The following is a 14,243-nucleotide window of genomic DNA, read 5'->3' as shown; positions in this document are numbered from 1 at the left end:
ACAGTGCATCCAGCGCTATGTCCCTGGTTGTTCACTCGAGTGAGGTCGAGTGAGCAGGTCATGCTCAGTCACCCTCGCTTTCGTTCTGTCAAATTTGGAAAAACCAACTTCAATTTCACCACGCCAGCTCTGTGGAACTCTTAAGAGCTCCACCTCACTGGTTATCTTTAAAAAGAACCTCAAGATTAATCTCTTTAACATACCCTAGTCCTCTGACTAGTATTTTGCCCTCTTCTTGTCTCTGATTTTCTCTGTTTCTACTAATTGTCCCTGTCTTGTACTGTTTTGTGTGCACCGTGAGGCCTGTGGGCGATTTGGCGCATTATCAAGAATTTAAATAAATAAATAAACAGGAGAGGTGTCCCGCTGCCAGAACCATGTCCCAAGGAGCACCGGGCAGCAGAAGGGCTGTCACGTTGCTCTGTGTCAAAAGAGCATTTCACTGTGAGGATTAGGCACTGCTGGAAGGGGGGGGTATTATCAGGGACGTTTGTCCCTTTAGAAAAAGGAATGGGAGGGAGTGATCAGAAGTGAGAAGGGTGCATAATGCTGCATGCTTTATGAAATAATTACTATGGCTTAAAAAACCAAGGGGGATTTGGCAGGCTCCCATTAATCTGCATGGTGCTATTGCGACTCTGCATGCAGGAGGAGGAGAATAAAACTAAAGCCATACTCTTTTTGCTTAACATATTTCTATGACAATGTATATCAATCCATAGGCCATCAAAGTACATCCTAGCAATACATTTCTAGAAAGCTATACAGCGATTGGAGAGAAGAACAAAAAGCAAAAAGGAAACATCAAGGGGAGAGACAGCACCCTGCTTGAGGACCACTAAACATATCTCTTATCGAGTTTTAGTACTCAGAACCCCATGGCCCATTTAACTCCTGAAACGCCAGGTGCCCAGAAGGGTAAGATTTGACCCAGAGAGAGGTCCCTTTCTATTGGAATCACCAGGAAGAGCCACAAAACCAGAGAACTGGGAGGGGCTGGCTACAAAACCTGTTCTTCGAATCCGACCATGCCCATTACATTTTCTCAAGACATCCCTTGCCATATGATCATCCCAACAAACCAATTTGACAGAATCGGGAGACTTATCATTAGATAGTCTAGTGCACCCACCATGGCATCCTTGGTCACAGCAGCACAGTCCCCTACAAAGTGTAACCAATGGAAACATTTGTTTTCCAAAGGGCATCACTTGGTTCTCTTCTATAAAGAGGCTGTTTTGGTACCCCATAAAGAAGCACTGTAGCTCTTCTAGACCCTTCATGGTCACTGTGCCTAAGCAGAGGCCTCGCAGGGCAGGGGTTATGTGCATTAGTTGCCCTCCCAACAGGATGCTTGATGCCCGGGTTCCTCAGGGCATGTGTCTCCCAAGATCAGGGCTCAAGCCCCGGGGTGGGGGCCTTAGAAGGCTCTCTCGGTACGTTTGGGATTGGGGATTGGACAACCTCTGGCTGCCTCTCCGAGGTTGGAATGTTAGGGGCACCAGCGGCAAAGGAAAGACGAGGGCACATGGGAAACAATCCTGCATCAACAGTTGGGCCCGGACCAACATGAGTGTCCCCCAGTAGGCCCTCTCCAGCCTTCCATGCCCCTCCCTCCCCCCTGGCTTCTATCACACCCTTAAGGAAAGCTGATAGTAGTTTTTTGATATCGGCCAGTTCAGAAAGCACACAGTCGTAGGAACAGCCCGAAGTAGTGATTAATCCTTTGGGTGGTGAGGCTGGCAGAGACCGGTTCCCTTGGGAAGTGGTCTTGGGGGCCCCGAGTAGTCGTAGGAAGGAGCTAGCCCCAGAAAGTGCAGCTGGCATGGACACACTCCAAGCACTGCAGGGGGGGCTCAAAGGATGCTTTCCTTCCAAATCCCGGTCCATTGGGTCCACTGCCGGGTGGACGGGAAAAAACGGGGATGAGCAGCATCAGTGGCCAATGCCGTCCATGCCTCAGGGACCAGACAGATGGTACCAGGGACAGGCCTTGGTGACAGCCCAGAAGATTTAAAGGACACAGCCGACGCCAGTGATGGAGCCGCAGGTTCACAGCCCCCAATGAGCTTGGCTATGCCCAGGGTGATCCTCGCGCAGCCATTACCCAGGATATCGAGAAGGTCAGCACTGGCCATGCGGTGGAGACTTCCTTTAGGGACTAACAAGTTGGTATTGGGATCATGTTCATCTGGGGTGAGGTCAGGCAAAGGATTCAAGGCGAGGCCTTGGGTAAATCCATGTGGTGGGAGAAACTCCCCATTGAAGCTGTGGCTGTAAATGCTGTAGTGCTCAAGTGCTGAACCCCCTTTTCCTCCCCCTGGGTCAAGAATAGTGTCAACAGTCACTGGAGCAAGTACCATGTCCACTCTGGTACCCAAAGGGTGAACTCCGCTTTCCTGGCCCTTCCCCGTCACTTTGCTTGGTAACCCCGCCCCCTTTTCTTCGGCCCACTTTAAACATACAGTTCGCTTTAGAGACAGAGGGGGCTTGCAGGTTGCACAAAAGGGCAGATTTAGAGAGGAATGTGGGGGGCAAGGGAGAGTTCCTTCACCTCTGCCGCAGCAGCTCCAGCCATTTCTGCAGCAGTACGAAACCAAGTCACTGATACAAGGGGGAGCCAAGGGATATGGCTTTCAACGGTTCTCAGCTTCTTGAAGCTGGTCGAACGCCCACCACGACACCACAAAAGACCACAGCCCCGCTCTCATTTTGCTGCCAGTGGGGGCAATCCTTACAGACCTGTAAACCGAATAGTCCAAAATAGTCCCACTCCCTACTTGCATATAGTCCAACTCCCTTGCTCAGGGCCTCACTCCCCTGCTTGCATTGAACACCCCTGCGGTGTGAAACACCCCGCACACTTGCACCCTCGCTGGCTTAAGCCCTGGCGGGTGAGGCTGCAGAGTAAATATAGAAGAGGCGGTGCTTAGTGCTGCGATGTGGCAGGCTACGGTGTCCCTCCAGGGACAGAAACAGTTGCAGGCCCCCCCACGTCCTTGCACCCTGACGGGCTTCAACCTTGGCAGGCGAGGGTGCAGAGTAAATATGGAAGGGGCGGGGCTTAGCGCTCCGACTTGACAGGCTACGGTGTCGCTCGTGGGACAGAAACAGCTGCAGGCACCCCTTGCCCTTGCACCCTCGTGGGATATATAGTGTATAGTTAGTTTACTAAGTGTATAGTTAGTTTACTGTGGATGGCTAGTTTATTATGTAATGTGGTTTGTTTCCAAGGCATTGCTATGAATAAAGTATTATTTAAGCACATGAAATGCAAAATAAAACCTTAATAAATACCTATGTCAACTAAACCTGGGAAGATGTGCTGAGTTGCTTTAATTGTCCACATTCCGGTTTCATCATTTAACCAAAGTGTGTGATCCTGGGCAAATCATTTAATCACACAGTGTCTAATCTGCAGCTCTGTAAGTGATTAACTTCGTAGCTCATGTTAATATATCATGCTGTTATTTAAAAAAAAGCCTAATGACTATAGAGTTGCTCCATATATAATAATAGTGCAATTTAGGTATTTTGCACCACAAAGTAATTTGCCACTTGGCTTGCTTATGGCAACTTATTCTAAAGTCACTTCCATGGTGCCTCCAAGTATCAAAGACTCATGATGCTCCTTGAGATGTCCTTTTCTGTGAAGTCATTTCTGTTGGTGCAATCCATATGAAAATTAGGTTTGCATTTAGGGCCTGGGCACAGCTCTAATAGATATGTTTCTTGCATCTGTAATGATTCTGCAGTTTTAATTTTTGTGTTATTTGTTACAATGGCATCTGCCACTAATGTTACCAAAAAAGTAGATTGGGGCAGGGTTGGACGGTTTAGGTCGTGCAAATGAGACCACATGGAATTGGCAATACTGCATTCAGGGGGAAGAGTATCAGGACTTTTTTTTGTGGCGCGCCCCCTCACTCACCCCCACTCTTGCAATGCTGAATACTCCCCTGTATCACGGGATAATTCCTACAGCATACAGGATCATTTTGTGCATGTCCCCGGTGATCTTACTCCACACACTTGAAATGTCATTGAACATCACAGACTTAAAGGAGTTCCCCCTTTATTCTCCAAAAAGGCCAGGGGTTACCTTTTTTGTGGATGCTGCTTGTGGCACTTGAAAGAACCCTTTTCTCTAACCCACCACCTCCATATCTCCTCCAGCTCTACATGGCCCTGCTACAGGGCATTGAACGGAAATGGAGAGGGAATAAGGGCAGAAAAGTGAGGAAGAAAAGTAGAAAAGGAGCAGGTAACATGACCACAGATGGCACAGAGGAGTGGAGAATGACAGAGGGCTGAAGAGTGAGGGAGAAATTGAGAGTGAGGGAAAGCAGGAGGTAAGGTGATTGAACAGAGCTAGGTGAGGGTAAAAGGTTGACTGGCTACAGAGAATGAAGAAGGGCAGGAGAATGGGTCAGTAGTTAATCAGACGCAAGAGTGGGGGAAATGCAGGGTTAAGAGGACTAACGGGAGGGGAAATAGAGAGTGGGCGGTTCAGGAGTGTAAGGAGAATGAGGAATAATGACGGTCTAAAGAGTCGGAGAAATGAAGAGAGGAAGCGAAGGCAGGAGAAGGAAGGTGAGTGAGGGATGGAGAGTGGAGGGGCATCAATGTAAGCAAATGATGAACGATGTGGGTAAATGAGGCAGGGAAAAATTGAGTGAAGGAAAGCAGGTGAGTATGCGAATAGCAGCAAAATGAGGAAGAGAGCGGGATCTTTAGAACAACAAACCTTTGGCAGAAATGGAGAAAGAAAAAGGCAGTAGGATTAAGGGAATGATGCAAGAACAGGGGACGGCAAGATTAGGAAAGAGAAAGACAGTAAAGAGGAAGAAAAAAGAGGGAGGAAAAAGAATGCTGTATGGGAGAAAAAGGAAGCAGGAGGGAAAGGAGTAAAAGGTGAGCATATTTGTGATGTGAGGTCAGCAGTTGCTTGCCCTAGCAGCCCAGCTATATGCAGTCACAGCTGAAATAGATAAATGAACAGGGAAACATGTAAAATTCAGCAAATAAAATAAGGTTGTATTGAAATGGGCCAAAAGGATCCACATGATTGACGAAATTCCTTTTGTGCGAATTCTCCATGTTCATCTTATACCAGGTTGGCAGCTAAACAAGGCCAGATAAAACCCGAGGTCAGACACCAGTGTTGGGTGTGTGTGTATAGTGGCCAACTATCTCGCATTATTTGCGGGACTGTCCCAATTTAATAGGCCGCGTCTCACACACAGCAAGCTCGGGACAGGAATAAGGCCTGAATTTGCTTCTCTGAAGTAGGATCAGCTATCTAAAGTCTTCCCAGCCCACACTTTTTGTGTGACAGTTAAAAGCACAGGGAAGCACTGCGTCTTTCCCACTAGTCCCTCAGCACCCATGGGTTCAGCTTTGTGTCAACCTCATTTCAATGAACCATTAGAGGTTGATGACCCTCTAATTAGAGGTTGATGACCCTATGAATAGTCCACAAGGCTTTCTGGGTCCGTGGCCCGCACTATCTACAATGCTCTCTTCCTAAATACTCTCCTTCTAGGGCCCTCTGTTCGTCTTCCTCCAACTTTTTGCGGGTGAGAAGTTTTTCTAAGCAGAGATATGGGGGTAGATCTTTATCCTCTGCAGGTGCCTCCCTCAGGAACAGCCTCCCTGCCCCTCCCCGCCTTGTGCTTGAGCTCCTTAAATTCCGAAAATTCCTCACAACCTTCCTCTTTGCTCCCTCCTGCTTCCTCCTTCTCCCTCCCTCTTCCATGCAAACCTCCTCTCTTTTTATCTCCTGCCTCACTCCTCCTCCCTTTACTAACTCTGTTCAGTTTTTACTGACTGGTCGCCTGGTTCACCCTCAGAGCCGCACAGGTCCCAGCCTCCCCGGCCAGTCTTTGCACTGGCCACTGAGGCTCTGCACTATGTTTTGACTACTGCACTTTCAGCATACGCTCCTTGAGAGATGAAACCTCTCTGCACTTAATCCAGGGCCCTGCTGGACTGGGCACACTTACCCACCCCTTGCACGTCCGTCCGTACACTTGCATGACCCAAATTTATTAGGACTAATGAGTTCTGTCTTGTCCCCCCTTGTATCCCCTCCCTAGTTTGGTTGCGCCTGAAACACTTCATGCACTTGCACTAGGAGAAATGCCGTCAGGCCTAGTACTCTAGTTACTTATTTGTTAGATCATTCTGAAACTTCAAGGCCTAAGAATGACTACTGTATTCCCTTGCACCCTTCCCGCCTTGTAGCACCTCACTTGTGTATAAGCGCTGTACAAATAAACAATAAATAAATAAATGACCCAGACTCGGGTGCCCCTGGTGCAATTGGTGGGAGATGATAAATGGGAGGGCAGTATAACGCTGCATGCTGTGTAAAATAATGGCTCAAGCATATTACCTTATTGAATTCTCTTTCAGTGTGAATAACGTTTTAAAAACCAAATGACATTGTTTAGGTCCAGATTCCTTTGAAGGCTGCTACTGCAATCATGCATTCAGCGTGGCGAAAATAAAGCTATACATACATGACATTTGCTTGATAGATTTCTATAACAATGTAGATAATCTCAGGCTGTTTTTTTATGTTATTTGTGCACTTTGCAATGCATTTATTGTAAAGACTGGAGGGGGTTTTCTGTACTCCTGCCCTGTATACGGCAGAGCAGAAGCACAGCACAGCCCACCCAAGATTCTCTATGTGGTAGAATGGACGAGCAATCAATAACACACTTTGTACTTTGGCAAATCTCATATGGTAAATATGTGCAATGTCTATGGGGTACCACAGTTCACTCTTGACTCCTTTAAAATGCACCAACTGCTGACAGTTCTAATGGCATACAAATCAAACAGTAATGTATAACAACATAGGACATGGGAAGGAAGACAAGTTAGGTTAAACAATGGCAGAATACTTTGTCCCACTACAATGAAACAGTTCTGTGTGAGGATCCTCCCACCTGGGCAACCTGTAAATAAAGTATATCAACAAGCCCAGTCCATATATGTATAAAATAGTCTTGTTTCCTGCTACAATGTTTTACTACCCCAATGTACATGAGTTTAGCAGAGTTTCTTCAACGGTCCGTCGACGTATACCCTGTGAACTCCCTTTAAAGCAGGAGCCACAGGGTGTTGAGATTCCTTGAAGAAAATGTGAACACTGTCGTTGAGAGAGCAGCTTCGACCTTTGCTGTGCTTGTCGATGATCGGTCGTGGACGTCCTGTGAAGATGAGGTGTGAGGTGCACCTCGATGACAAGAGTTTGTTGCCGCAAAGCAGATTGATGAAGAACATAGGCTCGGCAGTGGGCGTCGGGTGGCAACGTTGACGTCGACGGTCGGGACTCGACCACGGTTGGCTTTTGGATCTTCGTAGGTATGTGACCTTGTGGACTTCGGGTGGCGGGAAACCCACAGGTGGATTCTCCACGGTTCGCTGGCGACCTCGACTTTCTCCGGCGGGACAAAGCGGTCGACGGTGATGGCAATAGAGTCCTTGATTTCAAAGTGTCCTAGGCAAATGTGGAGCGGAGCGGCTCCGGTCATCGAGCAGCGCGGCATCAAGCTGTCCCCGCTTCTGGGCAAACCGACTTGACTGGCTTCCAGCGGTTACGGAAACCCTGCAAACCCTGGTCGACGGCAATGGATTTAGATGGCCTCGATGTCCTGGTGCTTCACTTCGAGATTCCTTGGCGAACCCAGTCTCTGGTCGATAGCCTTTCGCGACTGGCTTCCAGGGTGCCTCAGTGAAGATCAGCTTTCTGCACGATTTTCCCTCGTAGCTGGGGGAGAAGTCACCTAAGCAGGTCCTCTCTTGGATCAGTCCTCGACAGACTCGACAGCTTTCAGATTGGGTCAAAGGAAAGCAGCAGCAATTCTTCTTCTTCCGCCAGCTCGGCTTCAAGGATAAGCAGCTTCAAGGGTCAACTTCATCTTCTGAACAATTCTGGTAAGTGAGAGGTCCCCATATATACTGTTCTGTCTCTCATTCACACTGCTGAGCCAAGTTCAGGCAGCCAATCATTCAGAAGGGCATTCGTGCAGGCAGGCAGCCAATCAGGCTCACAGTGCATGCAGGCCATGCTCTTCCACCCAGACACCCATAACAAGGAATGTGGATGGGGGCAAGCACCCAGCCTTTCAGCACACCACACTGCATTCATGTCAGTTTCGGGCAGGGCTGTCTCATTCATTGTGTCACATACAAAGATATCAGACACCCATAACGTGAAGTGGATATTGGTCACACACTCCATTTACCCAGGTCCCACACTAAGTGTGTACCCACAACATAGAAGTCATAGGGAAGTCTCCAGCCAATCTGTCCTGGACTTCCCCACAATACCACATATGGTTTTTCCATCCAACAGCCAGTCAGGGTAAGGGACAGACTCAGGGCTTCCCAGGACTTGGGAAACCAAGAGGCCACAGGGGCCATCCTGTCTCCTACCAGGAATCCACTGATTCCTATGGCAGGGACTGGGCATCCCAAAATGTAGGATACTCAGAGCATTTGTCAAATTCAGCATGGAAATACCATCAGCCCATGCCCTGCTCTGTAGGCTACACACAGGTGCCCAAAAACATACACTAGGGGTACAGGGCTGTACCCCCACCCATGGGTGCCATAAGGGTATCCCTCTGGTCTGTTCACCACAATCAAAAAAGAGAAAGAGCTGCACTGGCAGGGGTCCCACATGGACTCCTGTGCAGAAAACAACACAGAATTCACATAATAAGGGAGGACAGGATAAGGACATGGAGGCCCTGTCCCTCCAATGCATTTCCAGTATCACATGGATAGAAAAACTAATTATTTAATTTTTGGAAATCCAACCTTAAAATAATTGTGATCCATCACTAGGAATATATGGAGTCAAGTGCTTAAATCACAACCTGGGTCCACATATTGATTTCACCACTTTAAATATGTGATCCCGGGAAAATCATTTAATCTCACTGTGCCCAATTAGCTGACATTGAGTGCCACTAGAAGTGATTGAGTTTGCAATTTTTCCTATGAAGAAAAACCCTCATGGTTTACTAAATTATTGAGTTGTTGCATATTAATAATAGTGAATATTTATATATTGCACAACACATTATTCTCTTGGCTTACAAGTGAAAAAACGTCTTTTAATGTGTTTACCAATGGTGTCCTAGAGTACTGAAGACGGATGACACGTCTTGTAATGTTATATACTGTGATGTTGCTTCTGATCATGTCAATCCATATCGAGCAAATTGGGGTTCTGCATATCTTTTGCTGGACAGGTCAGGAAGACAAATTAGAACATATCATTGCCTTGTATGCTTAACAGTCCCACATTGTTGTGATTTTGTTCTGCGTATGTGTTCAAGAGCCTATGGGAAGAGGGTGAGAAGGACCTGGGTGGGGGGAGAGGGGTCAGGTCAGCAGCTGTCCCTATTTTGGCTACTACACAGCAACATATTTCTTACTTTCTTTCATGGCATTAAATGTGCACTTTTCCTTGTGTGTATGTTACAGGCTGCCCTTTGCTGGCTTCTGTCATCTTAACTGAAGACTTTAAATTTGCCCTTTGCAGCCGGTTACAGACTGGCTTCCAGCAGTGTCATCGCCTCTTTTATTCTGTTTTCATCTGCGTTAGCACCTTGCTCACAGAGCAATTATTAACTGTTCAGTGGCAGTTTAATGTTTTAGCTCCCCTCTGGCTGCCTGCCCCGCAAGATTAAAGAACATTCATTTGTATCCATTCTTATTTAAGCAACCAAGGGTGCCACAGAGTGTGTCCACCCCTCCTAACGATAGGCAAGCGGGGGCCCAATCATATTGAAATGGCCCCCCCACGAACCCTAAGAAATGTTTAGCCAGACGAGTGCTAAAACTGCCCTTTGTTATTTCACTGTGCTTGACTGCCAGCATGGTGGGATGAGGGTGTGTGTTTTATGGCTGGTGTGAAGAGATTGGGAATGTGTCACCAGGACACAGCAGGGCCCACTTGCCCTTTGTCCTTCATTCCAGTGCTTAATCCACCTCTGGTCCACTCCCCCCATACTCACCATCAGCCCCCCGATCCCTCCAGTTGTATGCACAGTCCGGGAGTTTCCCAGGCCATGCAATAAAGACACAAGTCGTCTTTGAGGTTATTGGGAGTGTCTGCCCGACTGGCAGGAAGACATCTCCTTTTATTAACTATGGTGAGGCAGTCGTCACATAAAACAGTACATTTACACAGACCTTGCTAGGACAGTCTTTCCAATACTGCTGTGAGCCTGGCCATGTGTTCCTTCGGGGTTCGCGAATACACAAGCACGTCATCGCTCACGTTGAGAACACCTGTGAGCCCTGCCAGCAAACCCTTGACAGTGTGCTGAAAGACCTCAGCCTCCGACAACACCCCGAAGCTCAGGCGCCTGTACCTGAACAAGCCAATGTGGGATGAGAATGTTGTGATGGCTGTGGAGTCCACATACAGGGGAATCTGGTGATAGCTAGCCTTGATGTCCAATGTCGAAGCCTGTGACGCAGCGCCACCTGCTGAATTGTTGTGTCAACTTGTAGCCGGACTTCATGTCCCTATAGGCAACCTACTCCTTTGAACAGGGTGGGAAACTGTTCTAGCAGACATCCGATGTCCTGGAAGTAGATTTGGAAGGCAAAATGTACCAGCCCCAGGTCGTCACTGTAGCACAACTGAGTAACGTTTCTTTGGCTACCAGCGTAACATAGAACATGGCATCGATCTGGACAGCTTTGAAGAGGGAAAATCGAGATCAAACCCATGCCCCCTCACCCCAGGCGCATATACAGAAGAACAGCAGGAAGAACAAGGAGCGCACTTATCATTTGAACCAGGCCCCAGCGCACCCATGGGTGACAAATATGCTGAAACACACCCACTTCACTAACAGTGCAACTTCCATGCTACATTAGAATCAATGCTGCAATATCAGAATCTACAAACACAAAAATCCCTGTTTAAAGGCTTGCAAATGCCTATATGAATTAACATGGTCTAATTGCACAGTGTAAAGCCATGTTTCAGGAAAATTACAGCCAAGTTCATTTCTCTCACTGAACACTGGCTGCAGAAGCCTTCAGCAATGCTCCTCGCAAAACCAACGAGCAGCCAAGGTCGCGCATTCAAGATAAGATTGCTTTCTGCAGACAAACATTTTTAATTCTCCACAAATGCAAATAAACCACGGCAACCCAGTGTGTTTTTTTTCTTTTCTTTCTGGGAAAGAAAGACATTTTCGCAAAGACTCGCACAACATTTGAAACATAATTGTAACAAGAATGGCTCAGCCCAGCCAATCAGCGCTCAGAGCTCAGGTGCGAACTGCTTGCTTCAGCTAAAAAGTTATGGGAACAAAGTCATAATGCAACAAGTTAGAATTAGGTAATGGGGGCTGGCACAGCTAAACCACCCCACTGACGCAAAAGGCTAACATCCAATTGTCAGGCTCTCTATAAGGGCTACATAGGTAACCTATCACTTAGCAGCCAATAGCAGGAGGAGATAGGTTTCTGGGAGCTGATCCAATTCTGTGAGGTCAGCCTGCAGTGTGATTACAAAGCTGGCTTGCAAGCCAGCCCCGGGGGAGACGGCGCCTGAACTCTCGATGTGCACGATGCTCTGCGTGTTTTTTCTTTTTTTGCTGCCCAGAAATAAACGCAGTTTGGAACATGTGGCTGCCTGCTGGGGTCTCTGTTGCATTTCTGTCGGCCATATGGGAGGTGTTGTGGTCTCCCATAGCTGGTGAGGGTATGGCTGCTGGCCCCCCACAGCCCTGGTGGGGGTCCAGCTTCTCCCCAACAGCTTCATGGCATATTGTAGCGACAAAGGACCCATCCAGTGGCAGAGATGATGACCATCCACACGTGAAGATGTTTGTTTTAGGACTTTGCAGAGTCGGCGCAGGACTGAGCTTTCTGAACTCCGCTGCAGGCATCATCACATTGACTGAAGCCCCAGTGTCCACCAGGATTGACATCATCACATTCAAAATGGTGATTGAGGAGCAGGGTTTTCTCTGCGGTTGGTCTGGAGTGTAGGCATATAGCTGAGATTAAAAAGGCTTCCTCAATGTCACATTCCGCTTCCATTCTTGACAGGACAGTGGCACCTTGCCTCGAGTCATCGTCCACGGCGTCCACTTACTGATATAGAGGTGTCAAGCGGCATCAGGGGCAGTCAAGGTGCCTGTGCGGACTGCCAGGGTGCCCTACACGTTTGGGTGTAATGGTTAACCTTAATGCACCACCCACACATGTCTCCCACTGGAGGTTTCGGAGCGCTGTGCCTGCTCTGCCTCCCCATCTTCTGTGGTATCTCGGCGACCCCCTTGATGACACTGCTTGCACCATTTCTGGTCTGCCACCTTTTGATGCCTCCTCCATTTGTGCCACCATGGATGCAGATAGTTCTTGAGTCATTCCCAAGCTCTAGTATCCTGTGCAACAGTATGTCGGGTTTATTCAGTATTTGGTGGCACAGACCCGCCGACGAGCAGTGTTGGATGCTCTGCGGCCGCATTTGGTCTGTTTCATCAGCCAACCGGCATGTCATGGCTAGCCGGCGTAGCAGCGCGTGATACACATCCAAAGACTCTGCTCCTTCTTGGTGGGCCTGCCGCAGGCAAAACCTTTTTTCGTGATTTCTGTTAACTAGCGGGCAGAAATATTCCTGCAATTTTTCTTTAGCCACACTGTACGAGTCGTCACAAGGCCGCAAAGTTTTGAAAATGTGATGTACCTCGCTGCCCGCATAGAACAGGAGCATGGCCCTCATAGCCATGTCTTCAAACTCCTTGGTGGTGGCAAAGTACATTTGTAACCTTTCTACTCACATGTCCTACCTTGGGCCAAGAGTAGCGGGAGCTCCAATAACGTCAAATTCTGGTATCGGTTAACCGGTGAAGCTCTTGTGGGCTTTGTGAGATGCAATGCTGCTTCTGCGCCAAACCCTCTAGGACGCCAACAGTGAGAGCCTCAACATGGAGGGTATTTCTGCCCCATCCTCCTGATCTTTGTCACCCACGATGTTTGGGATTCCCATCTTCTGTGCACTCTCCTGGGCAGCCCCTCTCCACAGTCACAGCTGTGTCCGGCTCCCTCAAAGCTTCTCTCGGCGACACAAGCACCCCTGTGTCGCTGCCAAGGGCTGCTGCTGAGTTGACCGGCCAGACCATCTCTGACAGTGTCCTCCACCCGCAGCATGAGCACCCATGCGACTGGGCCGCTTGCAGAGTTGCCACTACTCTAGCCACCAGCACGCATTGTCGTGTATCAGAGCTGGAGCATTTGAAGCAGCTCCGTGCAGGGCGTGGCCGTGGTGTCCACTGTAGCACTGATGAGCTTATGGAGGGTTGCAGGATCTCCCCCTTGTCACTTCCCGCCCCCACAAGCTTACCAGAGGCAGCCCCTGGACTTTTGTGTTACCCCTTCTTGCTTCTGTCTTTCTTTGTTTTTCTTTGAAGTATGGATGGGGTGCCTCTTCCACAGCCCAACAGCTGTGGCCTTCTCCCTGTGTTCTTGATTTAATTCTAAAAGAAATGTGTGGGGGAGTTCACTCTGCACTAAAGCGCAGACTCACCCGCTTCCTGGAACACGCCAGAGAACATGTGTAGGCTGCCTGGTGGGGCGCGACACGTTGTGTCGGCGCTCGTGCTGCGATTGCCTCCGCAGCGGGACCCGACAGCTGCTGGGGAGAATCACTCAGCGATGCGCCGAGATGACCAAGGGAGGCAGAGCTCTAGTTTGGTACAACACGCTGGGGTCAGTCAGCCACCTCGTCGCCAGTTGTTTTATGCATGGTCTGGGGTCTCCCAGCCCATGCAATAAAGACACAAGCTGTCTTTGAGGTTATTGGGATTGTCTACCCGACTGGAGGGAAGACCTCTCCTTTTATCAACAATGGTGATGCGGTTGTCACCTGATATGGTGCAGGCATGCACCGTACGCCCCCAGTCGCCTATGGAAACCAGATTCCTGGGTCCTTCCTTTCGTCCACTGCGTCCTGCAACGTTGTATTTGACAACAGTTCTAGTAAAACTGAAGAAAACACAATAAACGCCGGGCTCCTGCGCCATTCAAAGAATGCCATTGGCGGGGGGCCCCCTTAGTGCAGACCCCCTCATTGGGCACGGCGGGGTCGGGAGTGGGCCCACGGCCGTGTATGGCACAGCCCAATAGAGGGTGACGACCTCACCAGGATGCAACGGGGCGCAGGCATTGGCCTGTTAGCCCTATAAAGC

The sequence above is a fragment of the Ambystoma mexicanum genome, chromosome 5q (assembly GCF_040938575.1).
Source record: "Ambystoma mexicanum isolate Mex_15411 chromosome 5q, UKY_AmexF1_1, whole genome shotgun sequence".
Taxonomy (NCBI): Eukaryota; Metazoa; Chordata; class Amphibia; order Caudata; family Ambystomatidae; genus Ambystoma; species Ambystoma mexicanum.
The sequence above is the reverse complement of the archived record's forward strand: the minus strand, read 5'-3'. Positions refer to the sequence as shown.